Genomic DNA, 21,346 nt, shown 5'->3' with positions numbered 1-21,346 from the left:
CATCCCATCTTCACTGGTACTTCTGAGAACCTCAGTGGAACTTTCAAGAGGTATTATCATTCTATGGATCTGGCCATTTCTGATGATGTAGTACATGAGAGCACCAGTGGCGTAATTCACCCACAATAGGATATATGAGTATATATGAGTAAATAATATAGAAAAAAGATTTATACATATACCCTGACCTATACACCTTATATTCTAATGGCAGAAGATAAAAGAGTTTTACCAGAAAGCTATAAGCAATCTAATCTTATAACTTCTTAACAAAATAGCTATATATGCATTTTGATAGGACTATAAAGAGAAATTTACCTCCATAGTAGATTTCAATATACCTTTCTGAGCAACACACCTAAAAATAACAACAAGAAAGCAAGAATATAGAATATTTAACAACATAAAAATAAACAGCCTGATATGAAGCCATTATATAGAACACAACTGCAAACATCCATAGAATGTACAATCTTTTCTTGCAAACTTGGAACATTTCTAAATATTGCCAACATATTGGCCCATAAAACATATCAGTAAATGTCAAAAGATTGAAATCAAAAAAATCATTCTCTTTGTCTGCAAAACAATTATGTTAGATATCAATATTCAAAAGCTAACTAGAAAAATTCCCTATGTTTGGAAATTAAGAAACTTCTAAATAAATCATGGGTCAAAAAAGGACTCAATGAAAATAGAAAACCCACAGAATTGAATGCTAACGAAAATACTAAATATCAAAATTGTAGACTGTAGCTAAAGCAGGTCTTAGAGGAAATTATACAGCTATAAAATGACCATATTAGAAGAGAAGAAAAAATTTAATTACCTAAGTTTCCAATTTAAGGAGTGACATAAATATAAAATATACCCAAAGAGAATTTGAAGTAATACATATAATAGCCAAAAATAATAAAATAGAAAACAAAAATTAAATAGAGGAACAATAAAGCCAAAAAAAATTAAGGCTAATAAAATTAATAATACTCTAGTGAAAGTAATAAAGAAAAATAGTAACAAAAGAGTCTCTAATAATATAAATAATAAGAGAGTAATATTTGAAAAATTATATGTAATAGGCAATTCCTCAGAAAAATATTATATACCAGAACTAAATTAAGAAAAAAATAGAAACCTGATTTCTTCTCTCCATTAAATGAATCTTCACATAAAATAAGTCTATATAGATTACTGGCAGCTTCTTTAAAATATTCAAGGAGCAAATTATTATAATTTTAAACAAATGAGAGAGAAAAGGAACAATCTTCAACTCAATTTATGAAGCTAGAAAAATCTTGAAACTAAAATATGGCAAAAATATTATTAGAAATACATTATAGGAAAATATCATTTATAAACATAGATTCAAAAGTCCTAGCTACAATAGTACAGAATAAAATTCATCAGTGTATATTAAAAAGAAAAATACAGAATGACTACAGTTGGAGTAACCTGGCTGCAAAACCTTTTAATATTAGAAAATAAATTAATTTATCACATTAATTTAAGGATTAAAACTATACGTTCTCTACAGCTGATAAAATTCAACATGCCTTCATACTTACAAGAAAAATAGACTCAGAAAATGAGAACTAGAGGGGAAATTATTTAGCCTGATTAATGGCATTCCATTAATGGCACCCCATTCCCCCCAAAAGAAACAATTAAGTTCATTTCCTTTATGATTATTTCAAGAAAAGGTTGCTCCCCACTGCTGTTTCTATTGAACACTGTACTAGAAGTGCTAATCAGCACAATATGGCATCAAAAGTTAATTAAAAGAAAAATAATTAGAAATAAGGAAACAAAGCTATCACTATTCAAAGTTGATATTATTATACAAAGAAAGGCAAATCATAAAAAAATGAGTGATAAATTACAAACTTAATACAATATATAAAAGTATTTTAAAAAACAATTTAGAAGACAGCATTAAAAAAACTAACAATAGTGATGAAAGTAATGAATTCAAAATATATAAAACAACATGAATATTTGGACAAAAAATACTGGATAGAAAAAGCAAGTCACGTAGAATTATTCAGTAGTATTCTATTTATATACAATTTAAGAACATATGAAACTAAGTTATTTTTAGGAGTGGCTGATTGCAGTGAAGGCCACGAATTCTTCCCATCTCTATTTGCATACCCTTTTGCGATGTGCCTTTGCAGCTGCTCTCTTCAAGAGGCAGTCTATTTCTCCACTCCTTGGACTGTGACTTGGCCATGTGACTTACTTTGGTCCATGGGACATTAACGAGCATGACACAATCAGAGGCTTGAAAATTTTCTTGTGCAATGGTATTTGTTCTCTTATTGCTCTTGGAACATGCCACCACCATGTGAACAAATCTGGATTAGCATGGTGGTTGATAAGACACATATGATTAAGGATCCCAGTTGATATACCATCAAACAGATGGGCGAGGCCATCCTGGACAATACTGCCCCAACCAAGACATTTTATGACTACAGGTGAGATGACCCAGCAGAGAAAGATGGAGGCTTTCCAAAGAACTCCCTAGATAACCCAGAGAATCACTAGAAATGGTAAATATTTATTATTTTAAGCCACTACCTTTGGGGTGTTTTGTTGTGGTTGTTGTTATGCAGCAAAACTAAATGATATATTGGTATTCAAAGATGTGGTAAATTTATAAATAAAGATAACAATAAACTCAAATGGTCATTATCTCTGATAGGAGTGTATGATAAGTTGGAAAATAGATATAAGGGACTTAATACTATTCTATTTCTTAAACTGAGTAGTGCATACTTTGTGTGTTTGCTATTTTTCATCCCTTACACCAATTTTTATAAATATCCTCTTTTTAACTATTTATTATAATAGTTAATAGATACAAAATCAATTTTTAAAAGGATCACATGTATTGGCTCTTTTCAAGTCTTCCATTTTATAAAGTCAATATGTGTAATAAAATTATAGAATCAGTGTTGAAACACACCTTAGAGTTTACCTAATAGATCAGGTAAATTTTTGGTGATTAATACATATAATTCTTCATAGAAAATTACCTATTTACTCAATTACATCAGTGCGTTCTTATTTTTATTTCTGTTTGTGTAAATTATGTCCTCAGCCACCGTCTCCTACAGCTCATTCTTCAGATTAAGTATCATCACCAGAGCACTGATTATTTGCTCATGGGGACATTTCTCCCTATCACACTGGAACATCCTTCTCTCTAGCCTCTCTCTTTTGCTAATATTTCTAGAAACCCATTCAGATTCTGGATCATGGCCTGGTCAATGTAGCCTTTGGATTCCAAATACCAAAAGGCTACTCAAACCCAAGGATTGTAAAAGAACAATATTTTGTGCAAAGAATCCACGGGGGAGGGGGGGTGAGTCTCTTTATGTGTTGATGACAGGAGGTCTTCTTTTTTGACAACAACTTTTCAAACTTCCAGGAAAAACAAACTGACTTATGGACAGTAAGACAAGGAAGTGTCACTGTCATAACTAGACAAGTCTTTGTGTTCTCTCCAAGGGAAGGGGCACTCTGAGACCCAGAAATGAACAGGAATAGAACGGCTGTCATTTTAAATTAACAATTAGATCTTTCTTATCCAATAGGGGCAAGGATCATGTTTACAAGTGAAATGCAAAGGACCAAGGATATGTAAGAACCAAGTGGGGGTACATGTAAACAAGTCATATTTTATTATGATAAGATATAAGATATCACAGGCTCTGAACTATCCATGAACCTGGGGGATGAGACATTCTCCAAAATCACAATGCGATTCTTCTAGTTGTCTTTAATTATGCGGACACAAACATTGTATATTTGATTCAAAGTGATCTCATTATTAAAGAAAAGGACAAGAAGGAATCCTCAATTGCAGTCTTCAAACTATTAATCTGGCTAGCTATGTACCCCTGAGCAAGGGGCTCAAGACCGCTCTATTTCCTAATGTTATCATAAGCACCAAATATATCATTACCTTTCATTGTCCCTGCATTTGTAATTCCACTGTAATTCCATAAATGTGCCAGCTTCAATATACTAGTAATTTATTTTCAATTGTATAAATGGGCAAATTCAGTGATGTGGGAAGTTTGTCTTCTGCCCTAATCTATTGAATGACCTCTCTTCTGTGCTTAGTATCCTCATGTGGCCTTTGGGGCAGCAGCTGCTCCCTAGATTCCTACTCGAACCTGAGCCACCCAAGGCATACCTCATACTTTAGACAGCCTCTCCCTAGTTTTAAGGAACAAAAGAGAGGATAGATAAAAGCATGGAGAGAGACAGATGATAGGTAAATAATTAGACAGAGGTATGAAAAGATAGACAGTAATAATAAAAGAATGGGGGGTGGCCAGTTGGCTCAGTTTGTTAGAGAGCGGTGCTCTTAACAAGGTTGCCGGTTTGATCCCCACATGGTGCCCTCTACTACTAGATTGAAACAACTATTTGACTTGGAGCTGATGGGTCCAGGACAAACACACTTAAATAAATAAAAGCTTTTTTTAAAAAAAAATAATAATATAAGAACATTATTTGAGAGAGATCATTTTGGGTGATAAATATATAAAATCAAAGACACTTGAATTATTTTACTCATTTACCTATTCATGCATTCAAATACTTATTAGTTACCAACTATTATGGTAGAATCTGGGGGTATATAAATAAATTTGAATCCCTACAGGGATTATAATAGTATGAATAGATATGTAAATTAACTAGAATTTAGTGGGTGTCATACAGTAGAAGTGTGCCCAGGTATAGAGGTAGCACAAAAGAGGGAAAAATCAATTCTTCATGGAATGGAAAAAGAAAAAGACACAGTGTAGATTTCACCAAGAAATACATGAGCTGAACCTGGAAGGCAGAATGGACCTTAGCAGGGTCAGTGCTAGTGACTCTCTGTTCTTTGACTCAGCAAATATTTATTAAGCACCTTTAAGGTGCTAAACACTGTGGTACATACACAGGATACAAAGAGGAAAAAAACAGTTCCTAAGCTCTTGTGATTTGGGAAACTGGTCCATAAATAAAGTAATTGAAATTGTAAAATATAGGACAATAACTTTTATATACATAATTGAACAATGTATCACAGACATCCCAAAGAACAACTTTGTCTGCCCAGAGGTAATTGGAAAATACTTTCCAGAGGGGATGACATGTGAGACTATAAAATTTCTCATAAAAACTTTTTGTCCATATTATTTTAATGCACATAATTTGGGGATAATACTTAGATTTATAGTGTTCACACATTCACCACCTCAATGACACCAAAATGTAATTATAATCCCATGTGTACTTTTAGAAAGAAAATATATTCATCTTCATCCTTTTCCTGGACCATGTCAATTCCTTCTGCTTTACAGAACTTTTTAAAGTAATTTGTGCAGCGCTCTGATATGTCTTAAGAATGTATAGATTTGATAAAATCCACTACTCTTTAATAAAAATAAAAAAAATGTGTCCTCCACTGCTCTTTAAAAAAAAAAAAAAAAAAAAAAAAATGTGTCCTTTCTTCAGCAAAAGGTAACTATGGAAAGTTTCAAAACAATTTTATGAAGAATCTTTATAGGTAGTATCCCATTTCTCCAGATATAAATGTTGGTAATAGAATTGGGGGAGAGCTCAATATAGCAGCAATTTAATAAATCTAGATGTTGATTATAAAACCTAGATCACATAAGCTTTGTTTCAAATACTGATGACAGACATGCTTGATTTAAGGATCTAGATGTTGAATTGTTTCTTGGCATTTCTACACACAAAGCCATATATATTTTAATTTGACACATATTGACTGGTCATTCATTGTAATTCAAAGTACCATCAGAGATAGAATCATTACCAAGTATGATTGCTTCTTGAGATGTATAGCAAATAAAGCAAAAATGTGAAGGTATTAATAAAATTATTTTTAAAAACTCTGACAAAGAAGAGTTTATGTCCAACATGGAGAATTACAAGGCCTCAGAGAGGAGCAGATTTCAATGGCAGGTCCAGTAGAGAGCTAGTCTCTATGGGATTGGAAGAAATCATACAAGCAAAGGCCTGGACTTAAGAAAGACCAGAATGCACTCAGGAAATACTTAAGAGTTCAATTTGATCAGATTATGTCTGGGTTAGCAAAATTTCCATCTCCCATAACCAATTTATAGTAGATGTCTGAAATTATAAAAGATTGCGCGGCTATATCCAGGCTCAATAGGAACAACTGCCACAAGCAATTAGACATAGCTACTGTGAGGAAGGGTGTAATGGTCCATATATTTGCTAATTAGGGAATGAGACATCTGAGGTATGGTGAGAGGTTAGGATAGACAAAATAACTCAGGCTCAGAATTTGAAGGGCCTTAAATTCCAAGCCAAGGTGTTTGTGTTTTATTCTCTTTTTGAACTTCAATTACAAAAGTAATAACAATGCTTGCTAGAAAAGATTTAAAACAAACAAACAAACAAATGTATAGAAAATTGAAAACCTCTTTTCCAATACTACTCTAAAGAAAAAACAAATCGGTATATATTCTTCAACTTTTATACATACATATACAAACGGATATAAAATATGTACTGCATATAAATTGTTTCAATTTAAAAATAGGTTCCCAAATGTCATTCAGGGAGTCATGCGGGGTGGCATGCAGGGCCTCTGGTCCTGCTCCCCACCAAAGAACACAGGACATGGCGAGGCCAATAAGAAACACCCATGGAGCCATAGATGGGGGAGTCACACCACTATACTCTCGCTGGCGGCTGGGTTGGAGAAACAGGAAACAGGAGCCACACAATTCACAACCCTCACTGCGCAGCTTGCTAGCCCAGCCACCATCTTCTTGCTAGCTGCCATTTTCTGTTAGCGTAGTCACAGCAGTTACATTAGTAGCCAATGGCTCACTGGTTACAGCTGACAGCCAACTAGTCACAGCTGATGGCCATCCAATCACAGTTGATGGCCATTTACTATCTGAGCCAGCACCTTTCCACGTGAGGCCGAGAGCCTGGAAACTGCTTTCTGGGCTCTGTCCCGACACCAATACACATGTAATTCTACAACTTGCTTTTCAACATAGACATCTTTTCATGAAAATACAAAGGGATCTATCTATCTCATCTTTTTTAACAGCAATGTAACATTTTATGGTATGGTATATAAGTGACTTATTCTTGAGCTAACTGAGAGTCATTGAAACATTTCAGTGGGAAAAGGAAATAATTATCAATTTTTAAAAATCTGAAAAGTTAACATGATAATAGGAGATAAAGTAAACACTTAGAAAATAATTACAATAGTCTGAGTAAACTCTAATAATGAGAGCTTGAATTGAGACTAACTATAAGAGATGTTTCAGATAACGTAATGAAAAAACAATTTATAATTATCTTAGTTTACCATGTGGGAACAAGAAAAATGATGAGCAGAAAGGCCGAGTGTGGATGATTAGGGAGATTAGGAAGCCGTCTCTAGAGAAAGAACAGAAGGAAACAAAAATAGTTTATTGGGGAACTCTATCTTTTACCCTTGTTTTCTAGCTCCCCATCTTCATATCTGTTGGCCAAGTTACATGAACCTGATTGCAGTTATTTCCCAAAATCACTCTATTTTCCTATTCCTTCCATCACTATCTCCATTAATGCCCCTATTTTCTCCCTCTCAGAACTGCTCTTCCTTTAATTCACCCAGCACTGCTGTAAAAAGTCAAGACGATTCAGGTGGCTAATGATAACATATTCATATATAGTCATGTGCTGCTTAACAACGAGTATATGTTCTGAGAAATGTGTTATTAGGTGATTTCCTCATTGTGCAAATACCATAGAGTGCACTTATACCAGCCGAGATGGGATAGCCGACTACACACCTAGGCTATGTGGTATAGGCTACTGTTCCTAGGCTACAAGCCTGTACAGCATGTTACTGTGCAACAAAACAGAAGATTAAATCAAGCACAAGAGAAAAGATGCAATCAAGAGGCTCGGTAAACACAAGATGTATGAGGCTGTTGCCATTGTAACACAGCGACTGTTTTACAGCAAACTTGTATTTTTATAAGTAGAAAGAATACACTCTAAAATAATGATAAAAAGTATAGTATAGTGTAATTCAGGAGTTTGACTCGTGGCAGGTTCTTGGACTTGGTGAGGCAAAAAAAGAACAGAGCTGTAGATAAATTGTTCATACCACAGTTATATTCTCGAGGCGGCCTGTTGAGACACAAGAAGCAAACTTCCTCCAGCACCCCAACCAAGGGTCGTCCTGCACCAGTCTCACTGGCAGCCAGGCGAGACACAGGAAGTAGGATCCCCAAGATCCGTACCATCCGCACTTCCTAATGTAGCAACAGTTATATAGCATACAGAACAGTAGTGGCTGACGGCCAACTGGATACATATATGTGCTTACATAGGAATGTGTCCTGAGCATATGCAGGCTACACAACCGAGCCAGTACCTTTCCATGTGAGGCTAAGAGTCTGGCTCCAAGCTTTCCTGGCCCTGTCCCAACATATAGTAAATACATAAACTAGTAACAGTTATTACCATTATCAAGTATTATTATATGCCATACATAACTACACATGCTATACTTTTATACAACTGGCACTAGCATCACCACAAACAAACATTTTGTTGCACTATGATGGCCAGGACGTCACTAGGTGATAGGAGTTTTTCACCTCCATTATAATCTTATGGGACCACTGTCACATACACGGCCCCTCGTTGACCGAAATGTTATGTAATTCTTGACTATATATACATCTGCTACATGTTGGCATGTCTGCTTTTAACATACGTTGTATATCATGAGTCTTCACAGAAAGCTACTTTTCAGTTTTGTGACTTGGGTGAAATTATTTAACCCAAGAGTCAGTTTCTTCATCTGTAAAGTGGAGATGTTAGTATCTGCTTCATGCGTCTGCTGCATGGGAAGTATTAGCAAATGTTAATCACTTAGTATAATGTTGCCACATAGTAAGCACCGGAGGGTTAGCTTCTATTAGCATCAGTTCTCATCCACACCCAAACTGCCTGTGCAGCCTGCCCAACTTCACTACTTTCTTGGCCATTAGATTTGTCATATATACCGTGTTTCCCCGAAAATAAGATCTAGCTGGACAATCAGCTCTAATGTGTCTTTTGGAGCAAAAATTAATATAAGGCCCAGTCTTATTTTACTATAATATATGACTGGGTATAATATAATATAATATAATATAATATAATATAATATAATATAATATAATAAATATAATATAATATAATATAATATAATATAATATAAATGTAATATAAAAGACCCAGTTTTATTTTACTATAAGACCCGGTCTTTTTCTTGGTGGGACCACCTGCTAAAAGTTCAAGGAGAATTTTTAGATAAAAAGGACCGGGTCTTATATTACTTTTTGCTCCAAAAGATGCAGTAGAGCTGATTGTCCGGCTAGGTTTTATTTTCGGGGAAACACAGTACTTTGTTTTCACATCTCATTGCCTTAGCCCACACTGTTCTCTTTGACTAGAATACCTTCCCTAACATCTCTATCTCAATACCTATAAGTGTTCCTCACTGTTATAGGCCCCAATCACATGAAAATGTGCTGTGATTTTTCCCATCTAGTAGTCATTTCTCATCTGCCTCAATTGTCACAGCATTTTATATGTAACTACCTTGTAACTTTTTTTTTTAATTATATTTTTATGTTTGTTTACATGCCTTATACACATGGCTTATATACTTATAGGTATATGGTATATCTTCACTTCTAAGCGCTGAGCTTCTTAAATTTGGGGGAAAGGATCAATTCTTTATCCTTTATGAAATTCAAAATGATATTTTCTAAAATAGACACAACAAAAACATTTGTTAAGGCCTATGCTAAATAATTTCTATTTGTCCCTCCAAACTTCATCCTGCCACCTGCACTGGAAAGCTCATCTATGGACCTTATCAGCAGGTGATGGAGAGGAACAGGCAAGAGATCAGAGGACGGGAGGATAAAGGTCAAGTACCGCCTTCGCATCTCAGTCAACTTGAGGTGTATCTCTCAAGTGAAGGTCATTGCTCCTTGTGACCTTCTCCTGAAACCCAGTAATAGCTCTATCCACTTGCTATTTGGGCCTAGAGGTTACTTGGAGGTTACTAGCCCTAGGTTGCTACACCAATCCTACATTTGTAAAGAGTCCCTGGTACTAACTTTTCCCCTTGAAGTATCCTGATTTGAGTATGACATTTTTGCTTTTTTCTTGGTGGGACCACCTGCTAAAAGTTCAAGGAGAATTTTTAGATAAAAAGGAAACGGTTTGGGAAAGTAGCTCCCTAAGGCCTGTCTTAATTAATCAAGAAGGAAAGTCTTTACTTAGACTGAAGAAGAAAATACTGTGGTTGGAGGCTGGAGGAAATTGAAAAAGGATTAGAACAACTGCTGAAGAAAATGCTTTAGGAAGTTAGTTAATGGTCAATAAAATAATAGTAGAACAGCGTGGAGGGCCTAATTACACAGAATTCAATTGGCAAGCTCCTCTGAAGTTCACCAGCCACGCTTAGCAGAACAGGATCAAGAGAGTTGTTCAAACAAAACAAAGCAAAGCAAAACAAAACACAAGTGATAGGGTTTAACTAAATTGGGGATGATGGGACGTTAAAGAATCACGGGATACAAAGGTGCTAAGAAAGAAAGGTCATGACTAGGACCTAGGAAAAAGTCTGAAAGGAGACAAGTAAAGCCAAGGCTAACAGGTAACCAAACTTTCACTTTCAGTCCACTTGGAAGAAACATCGATTAGACTAATTGTGCAACATTACTGACAGCAAAAGGCATAGTGATTATGTTTTATAAATTTATCAGCAGACATGGCTCTGTTGATTTGTAGTATAGTTTATGTGTCAATAGTTAGGTTGCCTGTAACTTAAACTACCTTTTTAGATAACAGAATTTGGATAATGTTCTTGTTATTATCCAGAAACCCCTTTTGGGCTCCTTTTGAAAATCTGATTTTACAAATACACATTTTACCTTCTATAATTTAAATCTTTAAAACTTTATTTTCATCTCTCTTCAGTTGTTAGTTTGCTTCCAATAATTTGTACTTCTGAAAAACTAAAAACAACCAGATTTTAGACCTTGATGTAAAATGAGCACAAGGGAAAGGAAAAAAGAGAACAAATGCAAAATAATCACATTAACAAAACAATGGAGTTCTTGATTGCCATACGAAAACAGGAGAAATTGCTGTGCTAACTCACACACACTATACAAAGGTTACCAGGGGAACCATACTTGTACATTTCCTGGTTTTCAAAAATGTACCAATGTAATGTTTGTGTCTACCTCTTTTCTTTTCCTTTTGCAAATCTTAACTGAAAATCTCTAAGTTTATGAGTTCTTTGTTATCCACCTCATACATTCATTCTTTATTGCTCACATCACAGAATTTACTAAGCAGACAACATATAAAAAGGCATTGATTTTTATTTTTCTCCAAAACTTATGAGTGCAGCATGCAATAAAAATTTCTGCTCTCCCTGCAGCCTCTAAAAATAGGAAAGTGTAAATTGGTTTTCCTTCTAAATATCTTTCATTTTTGTTTACTCCCTTTCTACTTTCAAGTAGATTTTAAGTTCCTCTAGGGCAGGCACTAGATCTATATAATATACTCATTTTACTGTAAGACCGGGTATTTATTATATATTATATTACACCCAGTCTTATAGTAAAATAAGACCAGGTCTTATATAAGACCCGGTTTTAAATGATAGTAAAATAAAACCCGGTGTTATGTTGTGTTATGCTGTGTTGTGTTGTATTGTGTTGTATTGTGTTGTGTTGTGTTGTGTTGTGTTGTATAAGACCCGGTCTTATAGTAAAATAAAACCAGGTCTTATATTAATTTTTGCTCCAAAAGACACATTAGAGCTGATTGTCCAGCTAGGTCTTATTTTCGGTGAAACACGGAATTTATTTTGGGTCAAATAAACAAAGATTTTAATATGCCTCAGTGATAGGGGCCAAATGAGTTTCTTAGCTCCCTAGTTCCTAATCTTAATCACCTTTCAAATCAGCTTTAAACTCTTAAACAGAAGATTGTTCCTAGCTTGAATCATAGGAAATCCCCTGTCCCTGGAGGCCATTCCAGGCCCAGCTCCTGGGTGAACGCTGCCACCTGAATGACCGGATTAACCAGAGGAAAAGGCCACAGGCTCCACGAAGCTAAACAGAATTTCTATCACACAGCCACCTTGCGTTGATGGCTTTGGGTCCTGCTTCTTGGGCCAACACTTTTAACTCTGTTTAACAGAAATCTATTTTTTCCTCATTCAGGAGTCTTGGGGCTACAGATGATACTCCAGCAAGATTACCAGTCCCAACCAAAAACGCCAACATGGTCTTCCAGGTGGATTTCAAGATCCCTTTCTCCCATCTAAGATCAGATAGGGCGACAGTTCCGTGAATCCCCAAGAGGTAGGGACAGCTCTATGCCCCTGCCCAGCAGGAAGAAGATACAGAAGAAAAGACCCCCTGTCCCTCAACTTTCCGTAGAGATTTTATGGGGATCATGTCTCTCAAAAGGAAACCAAGGCAGGAAGTTAGAGACAGGCATCAGGTCATTGCATTCCTGCATGTCCAACACAACCCATAGAATGCAACCACCCAAAACACCTCCCCTCTCCACCTAAAACTTCCCCTTTTCACTATAATTATCTACTCCTATGAGGAAACAAATGGATACAAAATACCCAACTAGCTTAAACCGTCACTGACACCTGTGCAGTAAAGGCCACAACGACCTTCATTTCACCTGGTCCTCATTATACCATCATTATAATATCATACATATGCCCAGAAGTTCATTAATATCACTATAACAGACTAAATTCTGGGAAGGAACATGTGCAGGCTTAAAAAATGAGGTAATAGCCTCTTGTCAATCACAGGTGTCAATCAAGTGGTCCCATGCCTGGAAAGAAACAGCCCATTCTAGAGAAAAAGGGGAAAAACAACCAAGGCCTCATTAGTCAGGGCCCTTGAGCCATTCTCTACTGCTTGGGTCCACTCCTATTTCTTCGGAGTGTACTATCTCTTCCAATAAACTACTCTTTCACCACATTATTTCTGTATCTCTTTAAATTCTTTGCTTAAGACGCCAAGAACCTGGACACTGAGCTGAGGAGGACCTGCTCTCCAGTAACATCAGTTTATCAGTTCTGGTGTAAAATAATGAAACCAAAGGAAACCCCACCACAAACACCACCAACTGTCATGCCGGAGACCCTGCTCGCTGTGCCATTTGTCACACGGGGCGGCCTGCGTGGTCTCAGCTCCTGCTCCCCACACAAGAATACAGGATATGGCCAAAAAGGAACACCCACGGAGCCATAGGTAGGGGAGTCATACAACTATAGTCTCACTGGAGGATTCAAACGACGTGCGACCTGCTGTCCGCTTTTCTGCCAACTGACCAACTCTCTGACTTCCCTCGACTCTCCTCCCGACTCCACTCCCCACCGCAGCCGTGGCAGTTATATTAGTAGCCAATGGCTAACTGGCTACAGCTGACGGCCAACTAACCACAACTGATGGCCATCTACTACCCGAGTCAGCGCCCCCCCACGTGAGGCTGAGAGCCTGGAAACTGCTTTCTGGGGCTCTGTCCCCACACCAACTGTCCCCCAAAGCAATGAACAACCAAAATCGGTACTTGTTGAACCCCTCCAATTCACAGTTTTCTTGCTGCCTCAGGATGTGGTGGGTAAGAACTTCTCCAATCCTAGCTTCGCAGCTTTTGCCTTAGGAGCCTCTAGACCAGGGGTGTCAAACATTTTTTCAATGTTTTTTACCAAGGGCCATATGCGGTAAGATACACAAACAGCCGGGCCACTCACTCAAGGTGAAGTACGTATTACCTCACCTGGTTTATTTAAGTAAACTAAATATATGTTTGGAATTTGCTGTGGGCCAATTAATAATGGATTGCGGGCCGCAGTTGGCCTGTGGGCCGCAGTTTGGACACCCCTGATCTAGGACTAGGCAAAGAGCATGATTCCTAACAGGAAAATTAATAAATAGAACCTCATCACAATTAAAAACTTTTGTTCTGTGAAACATTTGTTAAAAGTGTAAAAAGATGAGCTAGAATTGAAGAAAATATTTGCAGACTGTATATATATATATATATATATATATATATATATACACATATACATATATATATATATTTGCAGACTATATATATGACAAAGGATTGGTATCTAAAAAAAAGAATTCTAAAAATTCAACAGTAAAAAAACAATTTAATTAGAAAATTGCAAAGATATGAAGAGACATTTCACCAAATAATATATACAGATAGCAAAAGAGCACATTATAAAGATATTCAACACCATTTAGCCACCAGGGAAATGCAAATTAAAACCACAATGATATACTACACCTATCAGAATAACTAAACAAACAACAACAAATAGTGACAACACTAAATGCTGGTGAGAGTGCAAAAAAACTAAGTGAATTATATATTGGTGGTGGAAATGTAACCGCCACTCTGAAAAACAGTTTGGCAGTTTCTTAAAAAAATAAATAAATAAGCAAGCACCATAGAAATTGCATTCTGGGCTCTTATCCCAGAGAAATGAAAAAACTCATGTTCATACAAAAACCTGTATACAAATGTTTATAGTAGCTCTAGCTGTAATAGTCTGGACTGGAAACAATGCAGATGTCTTTCAGTGTACAAATAGCTAAACTGTAGTGTAACTATGCTATAGAATACTACTAAGCAATGAAAAGGAACAAACTATTGAGTCTAGAGTCTAGACTTTACTGGAGCTTTACTTTTTCAGGACTGGCTCTGGAAACTGCTGGAATGGAACCAGGTTTGACCTAGACCAGTCTAGTGTTGGACTAGTTCTGGGATCAGACTAAGACTAGGTCCGACTTAGAAACCAGGCCAGGTCAGGGTCAGACTGGATCCTACTTAGAAATCAGAGTGGGTTGGGTTCAGATTGGTTTTGACTTAAGCTGGGCTGGGCCCAGTGTAAGGCCTCAGGGGAAGAAAATTTTGTTTTAAGGCTGAACAAGCAGGTTAACTTTACCAAAGAGAATCTTGAATTACAGAGGCCACAGTTGTGAAATGTTAACCTAGATAAACTTATCCATGTATGAGGTGCCGTAGAGAAAAAAGGGTCTCAGCTAAGCACTCACTATAAAGGGTACGAGGAAAATATTTTTCCTTCTCTACAGTTTCTGGTGTCTAGGATGAGACCTACTCAGACACCTTGCTCATTCTAGAGCTTGGATCCTTGAGAAAACAGGCAGAAGATGGCAAAAGATAAGAATTCAATCAGCTCTCCCAAATATCTATCTGTTGTACCTGGTGGAAAGGAACATAAAATTTTGTGTTGTCCTTTCCTTTCAGATTGGCAGGCAAAAAAACATTTGTAAGAACTAAATCTTTGTATTGTGACTTGTTAATGTGCTTTGGGATACCTATTGGTGGCCATCTTTTCTCTCACAGGGACACCTATTTCCTTCTTGTTTGTTCCGAGTACTTGATTTGGTAACCTCCAGGTTGGAGGCCCCCAAAATATGGCCAGACAGAAATGTGAGTTGTACTTCATTTGAAGCTAGGATGCTACTATTTCTAGCTTTCAGGTTATCTTTTTGGAGCATCTCGAAATCTTGGGAGGGTAGTATCTTTTGTACACATTTTGGGATGCCTCTTGCATCCACGCATTGTTCAGTACTGCCAGGAATATTTACTGTTTGTCCCTGCTGATAACTGACAAGATATTTGAAAGAATTTTTTTAAGAGAAAACATATTGATCAATTTATTTTGACTGCTTATAGAGCTGAGTCAATATAACTGGTTTGACCCACCCTTGGATAGTGGTGGGAGAGACAAGCCATAGTCCCAAGTCATTGCTTTTGGACTTATTCCCATAATGGAGTGGCTAGTCAGAGCTAAGATAGGAACAAAAATTCATCAGTATTGTCAATACCTGACTATCTAATACCCCACCACCAAACTTTAATACTATACCAATTAAAACTTATAGGTATCTATCATTATACTACATGATTGTACAAGGGAGCAAATCCCACTTTTAGTTAGTGTAACGTACAGGAAAGAAACTTGGGGATAAATCAGGGGGTTCGATTTCTAGCTGAGTGTGGGCAAGTTACTCTTTAAGAATCAGTTTTATCACCTGAAAAATAGGGCATGATCTCTACATTGAGTAATTGTTGTGAGGTTTAAATGAGATACCTGGGTCCATGATAAGCACCTGCTGTGTTTACACGTGTTGTACATCAAGTATGGTCTCAGAAACATAGGAAATAACCCAAATGTTTTTCAGGTCCATGTGACCTAGGATAATCTTCAGCAAATAAAAGCTAGTTTAAATTTGTCAGTTTAATTAAAACAGGCATGTCTTTAGAGTTAGAAGCATTAAATATAATACTTTTAGTCTACCTATCTTTACCAAAATTCAAATAAGCTCTAGTTATCTCTGTTGCAAAATTTGTCATCAAAAAAGACAACTGATGGTGATGGTGAGCCTCATGAAATATTCATGAGTAATCTAAACATAATTGTTAAGAACAAGTAAGTTAAATAGATGTAAGATAAGAGCTTATAAATGAACTTTTCAACAATAATTATGCTTTGTGGTATGGTCTACTGTAAAATAGTAAGATAAATAAGATAAAATACTGTCGTGCGGGGCGGACTGTGGGGTCTCTGCTCCCGCTCCCCACATAAGAATGCAGGATGTAAAAAAAAAAACAACAAAGAATGCAGGATGTGGCCAGGCCCAAAAGGAACACTCACGGAGCCATAGATGGGGGAGTCATACCACTATATTCTCGCTGGCAGCATCCACCTGTCTGCAATTTGCTCTTGTAGGCTCAGCCACCATCTTCTTGCTAGCCCCATTTTTTTGCTAATCCAATCACAGTTGATGGCCATTTACTACCTGAGCCAACACCTTTCTATGTGAGGCCAAGAGCCTGGAAACTACTGATTATAGGTTTATCCACTTTTGGCTTCCTTTCACATATAGAGGAATCAAAGATATTTGGGTCTTTTAGTAAACATGTTTGTTGTTACATTGGAAAATTTACTATGAGGAAGAATATGCTTCTAGAAATTATAAAATGTTATTTATAAATTTTTCAGTTCACAGAATGCTAGTGTAATGGACAGTTCACAATTGCTTACTGCTTACTAGCAATTAAGTATTCTAAAGTTTAAATAAATCTAATCAACATATGTAATTAAAGCTACTTAGAAATAAGGGTGAAAGGAAACAACTGTATGAAAAGTAGGTAAGGAAAGTATAATAACTGATTGTTTCAGAATGAGGAAGAGGCAAACACAAAGTTGTAGAAGATTTATGGAAAAGAAATCTTGGGAAAGGAATTTTATGTTTGGTCAAGCTAAGATCAGAATGGATTTATTTAAGTTTAGAAAAATGAGTTTTAATATTAAAAGTACAACTGGTGTAAAATTAGAATTTGGTTTTATCTCTGTGAAAAGGACAAAGTTTCTTGGGCTATTCATCTGCTCTTTATAAGAGATTATGAAAGGTTTTTTGTTTTTTTTTAACCTTTTGGGTAATAACCTGGAAAGCAGAGATTTTATGTCTTACTATGCAACCTTCCGTATTCACCTTTAAAATCTTCTATTGTCACTTTGGTTAAAGAGTAAATTAATTATTATCTCATAATAATTTGTGATTCTACTTCCTCAAATGTTCAAATCTTTTAACATTTTGACAACTTTCCGAAATCAAATTCTAAATGAAGTATTTCTGACCTCATAATAACTCTGAGATTTTCCAGAGAGCCCCATGGAAAATCTCAAAGGATTTTTCTTTTACCTTGTAAAAGAGAGGTGTCAAAATAATGTTTATTTGATATGTTAAATAACATGGGAAGCATTGTCAAATAAGTGATGATAAACTTTCTTACATATTTGTATTTATATTTGTATGAATGCATGCTATTAATATGTTTTGTAAATGTATGAAATTCCTAAAAATATGATATGTCCTGGTATAATGTTATCACTCACAATTCAAATTATCATCTTAAATTGTTATGTCATAGAAATAATCACATTTCCTCATCAATTGCATTATAATGAACCCTCATCAGATCTTTAAACATGAGCATTTTTAAATCTTTTGTAATTTACAGTTACTGTTTTACTCTGATGCTTTTGCAAAAGTGAGATTCATGGAAAGGATCCTACCAAGTACTTTTGACAAATCACACTGGTACCAAATTATAAGGTGTCAAAACTTGGGTGCATATTCTACAGCTGAAGAAGCCTCCACTTAACATCTGGGCTTGTGAAATTGCTAGAGATCTCTGAATCAAATTCTCTAGGAAGAGAAGTAGCTAGTGTTGAGGTAGATGACTTTGTTCCAAGACACTTCTTCCCATTTCTCCTTCCCTCTCAAACCATCCTTTTTCTAACTCATACACCATGAAGCTCCTTATGATTCTCTATTCACCTTTTGTCTTGCTCTGGCCTGCAAAGATAATGCCATATCTCAGACCATTACAAGGGAGGGGTAATATAGCCTCCCAAAAGACCCTTGGGTTTGCCACCACACTGGTGATCCTATAGTTTTTCCCATCACAAACTTCTCCCTGATTTTCAGTGTTTCCGTTTCCCTAAAACAAACTCAACCCCCTTCTATTGTGTCAGACTCCCTAACCCTGAGGGTCCATTTCCCTGTCTCTGGTTAAATGTCCAAACCAGGAGAACCTTGCATCCAGGCTCTGTACAAAGGAAAGGACACAAAACAAGGGTAACCAGAATAAAAACACTGTTTGGTCTATGGACCCGTAAATTTTATTGGTCTCCATGACTATAACATTTTCCAGTCCCAAGCCACAGATTCAAGTGGGAATTACCAGGAGGCATTCATGATTCAAAATTAGTTTCCTTTGGCAGATCTCTACTGCCCTGGCTAGCAGTAAGTGCAAATGAGGCTGTGATCAGGAGCCTTTCCTTAACTCTTGAAGGTATTCCAGAATCTGCTGCTAAAGCAATAGCTGACCAAACAAAAACCCTAGACTCTCTGGCTGAAGTTGTTCTTGAAAATAAGATAGTCCTTGGTTATCTTTTAGTTTGTGCTGTGGCCAATACCACTTGCTGAACTTGGATTGACACTTCTGGGGAAGTTGAGACTCAGCTACATAAGATGACTAAGCAAGCTAGTTGGCTTAAGGAAAGTGACTTCATCAATGGAGTCTTCCTTTGACTTATTTGATTCTGATTGGTTTAGGTCTTGGGGACCATGGCAACAAAGTGCACTTCAGACTTTGGGGATTATCCTGCTTATAATCACAGTAGTCTCCCTGGTGCACTGCATTCTCTAAAAAGCTTTAAATTCATGTTCATAGCCACTAACCACTAAGCATCTCCCTAAGACTAGAATGTCGGAAAAGGAACAAAGAGAATGACCAACTTAAAGAATTTGAATCCAACATCATGACGTGTGAATACCACACAGAGATTCAGACAAAAAAAAATAAAATAAAATAAAAATATGTGAGAACTCCAGAGCAATAGCTGGAAGTAGCACTAATACCTTAAATTTTGATTACATCTCTCAGGCTCAGAATCTGATGGGGGGCAGGGGTAGGGGGATTATTAAAAACAGATAATAGGCATAAAATGGAGTTATTTGTGTCAAGCAACATGTCACCAAACTGAGACTTAATTACAGTTTGGTCTCTCCCAGAAACAGAGTCTTAAACCAGTGAATCAGGAACAAAATCACCTGATCAGCATTAATTACATCGTCTGCCCCATAGACTCCTGCCATCCTCTAAAGCAGGGGTGTCCAAACTGTTTTCAACGTTTTTCACCAAGGGCCATATGCGGTAAAATACACAAACAGCCAGGCCACTCACTCGAGGTGAAGTACGTATTGCCTCACCTGGTTTATTTAAGTAAACTAAATATATTTTTGGAATTTGCTGCGGGCCAATTAACAATGGATTGTGGGCCGCAGTTGGCCCGCGGGCTGCAGTTTGGACACCCATGCTCTAAAGGAAAGTAACCTTACAATAACCCACCCATTTTTTGCCTGGCTCCCTTCTGCCTATAAAAGTCTTTCATTTTTGTACAGCGGAGCTCCTTTCTACCTACTAGATCAGATGACGCCCAATTCAAATTGATTTTTGCTCAAATAAACTCTTAAAAATTTTAATATGCCTCAGTTTATCTTTTAGCAATACTGTTGTTAAAAAATTATTCTGACACTTGCTAAAATGGTAAGGGAGGCTTTATTCGAGACTATTGCAATAGATGTCAAGACTATGCAAAAGGGGAGACAAATCAGGCTTAACTCTTAAGTATAAGACAGCTGGGGCTTTAGAGCTAATTAGCAGTGTGAGGGGGTTAGTGTATGGAAAATCACTAGTAAGAGACATCCACGGTAGGGGGATTCTTGCGCCCGGACTTAGAATTCTTACTAAAGGCAGGCCAGGATTATCAGACATCAAGGGTGGGGGATAAGGAATTTGATCAGATATCAAGGGTGGAGAGATTCTCAATAAACTGATTTAAGCAGGAATTTTGCTACAACTGGACTAGGCTGCCAAATACAAGGTCCAAGGATGAGGCCTGATTGAAAAGAGGGCTCAGAGGAGCCTGTCTCAAGTTTGGTCAAAAAGAGAGTCTTTGTCACCATATTGATGCGGCTTTGCCAAATTATAATAAGAATTGGAATATGTTGAACTTAACTCACATGATTATAAAGGCAATCATGCACTGTGTCCCAGAAAACGCTCTAATGTGATTATGAGATCCAGTCCTCCCACTTACTTTCTTCTTGGGTGGCTTGGGTAAGTCACTTTCTTCTGAGAGCCCGTTTCCTCATCTGTCGAATAGGGACCATACCTGTGTTCATGGACTCTGTGTAGCCTATAAGACGTTGTATTGAAAATACCTTAGAATTCTAATTTGCTATGCAAACAAAAGGTGCTTTTATTGTTGAGAATGCCTGTCTCTTCCTTATTCTAAATAAACTCAAAGCAACAAGTAGCCTGATGGCTTGTGGACTACAGACAGAAGCAGCCACCACCTTCTGTAACTCCCTCTGTCTTTTGTTAGCGCCTGTATTGCAGCCTTTATGGTTTTGTATTGCAATCATCCAGTTATACAGCTTTTCATTGCGCTAGACTTTTCTCAAGCAAGGCAGCCTCTGTCATTCTTCTTTGTGCTCCCAGTGCCTGTGGCACATATTTGGGCTTCAGTAAGTATGTGCTGAAAAGACAAATAGTTATTTATTGGTTCCAAGAACATCTACTAAGAGCTCTTTGTTCCTCTTGT

This window comes from Rhinolophus sinicus, chromosome 1 (genome assembly GCF_057876585.1).
Source record: "Rhinolophus sinicus isolate RSI-liver-muscle chromosome 1, RSI-T2T, whole genome shotgun sequence".
Classification (NCBI taxonomy): Eukaryota; Metazoa; Chordata; class Mammalia; order Chiroptera; family Rhinolophidae; genus Rhinolophus; species Rhinolophus sinicus.
This window is presented reverse-complemented; position numbering follows the sequence as displayed.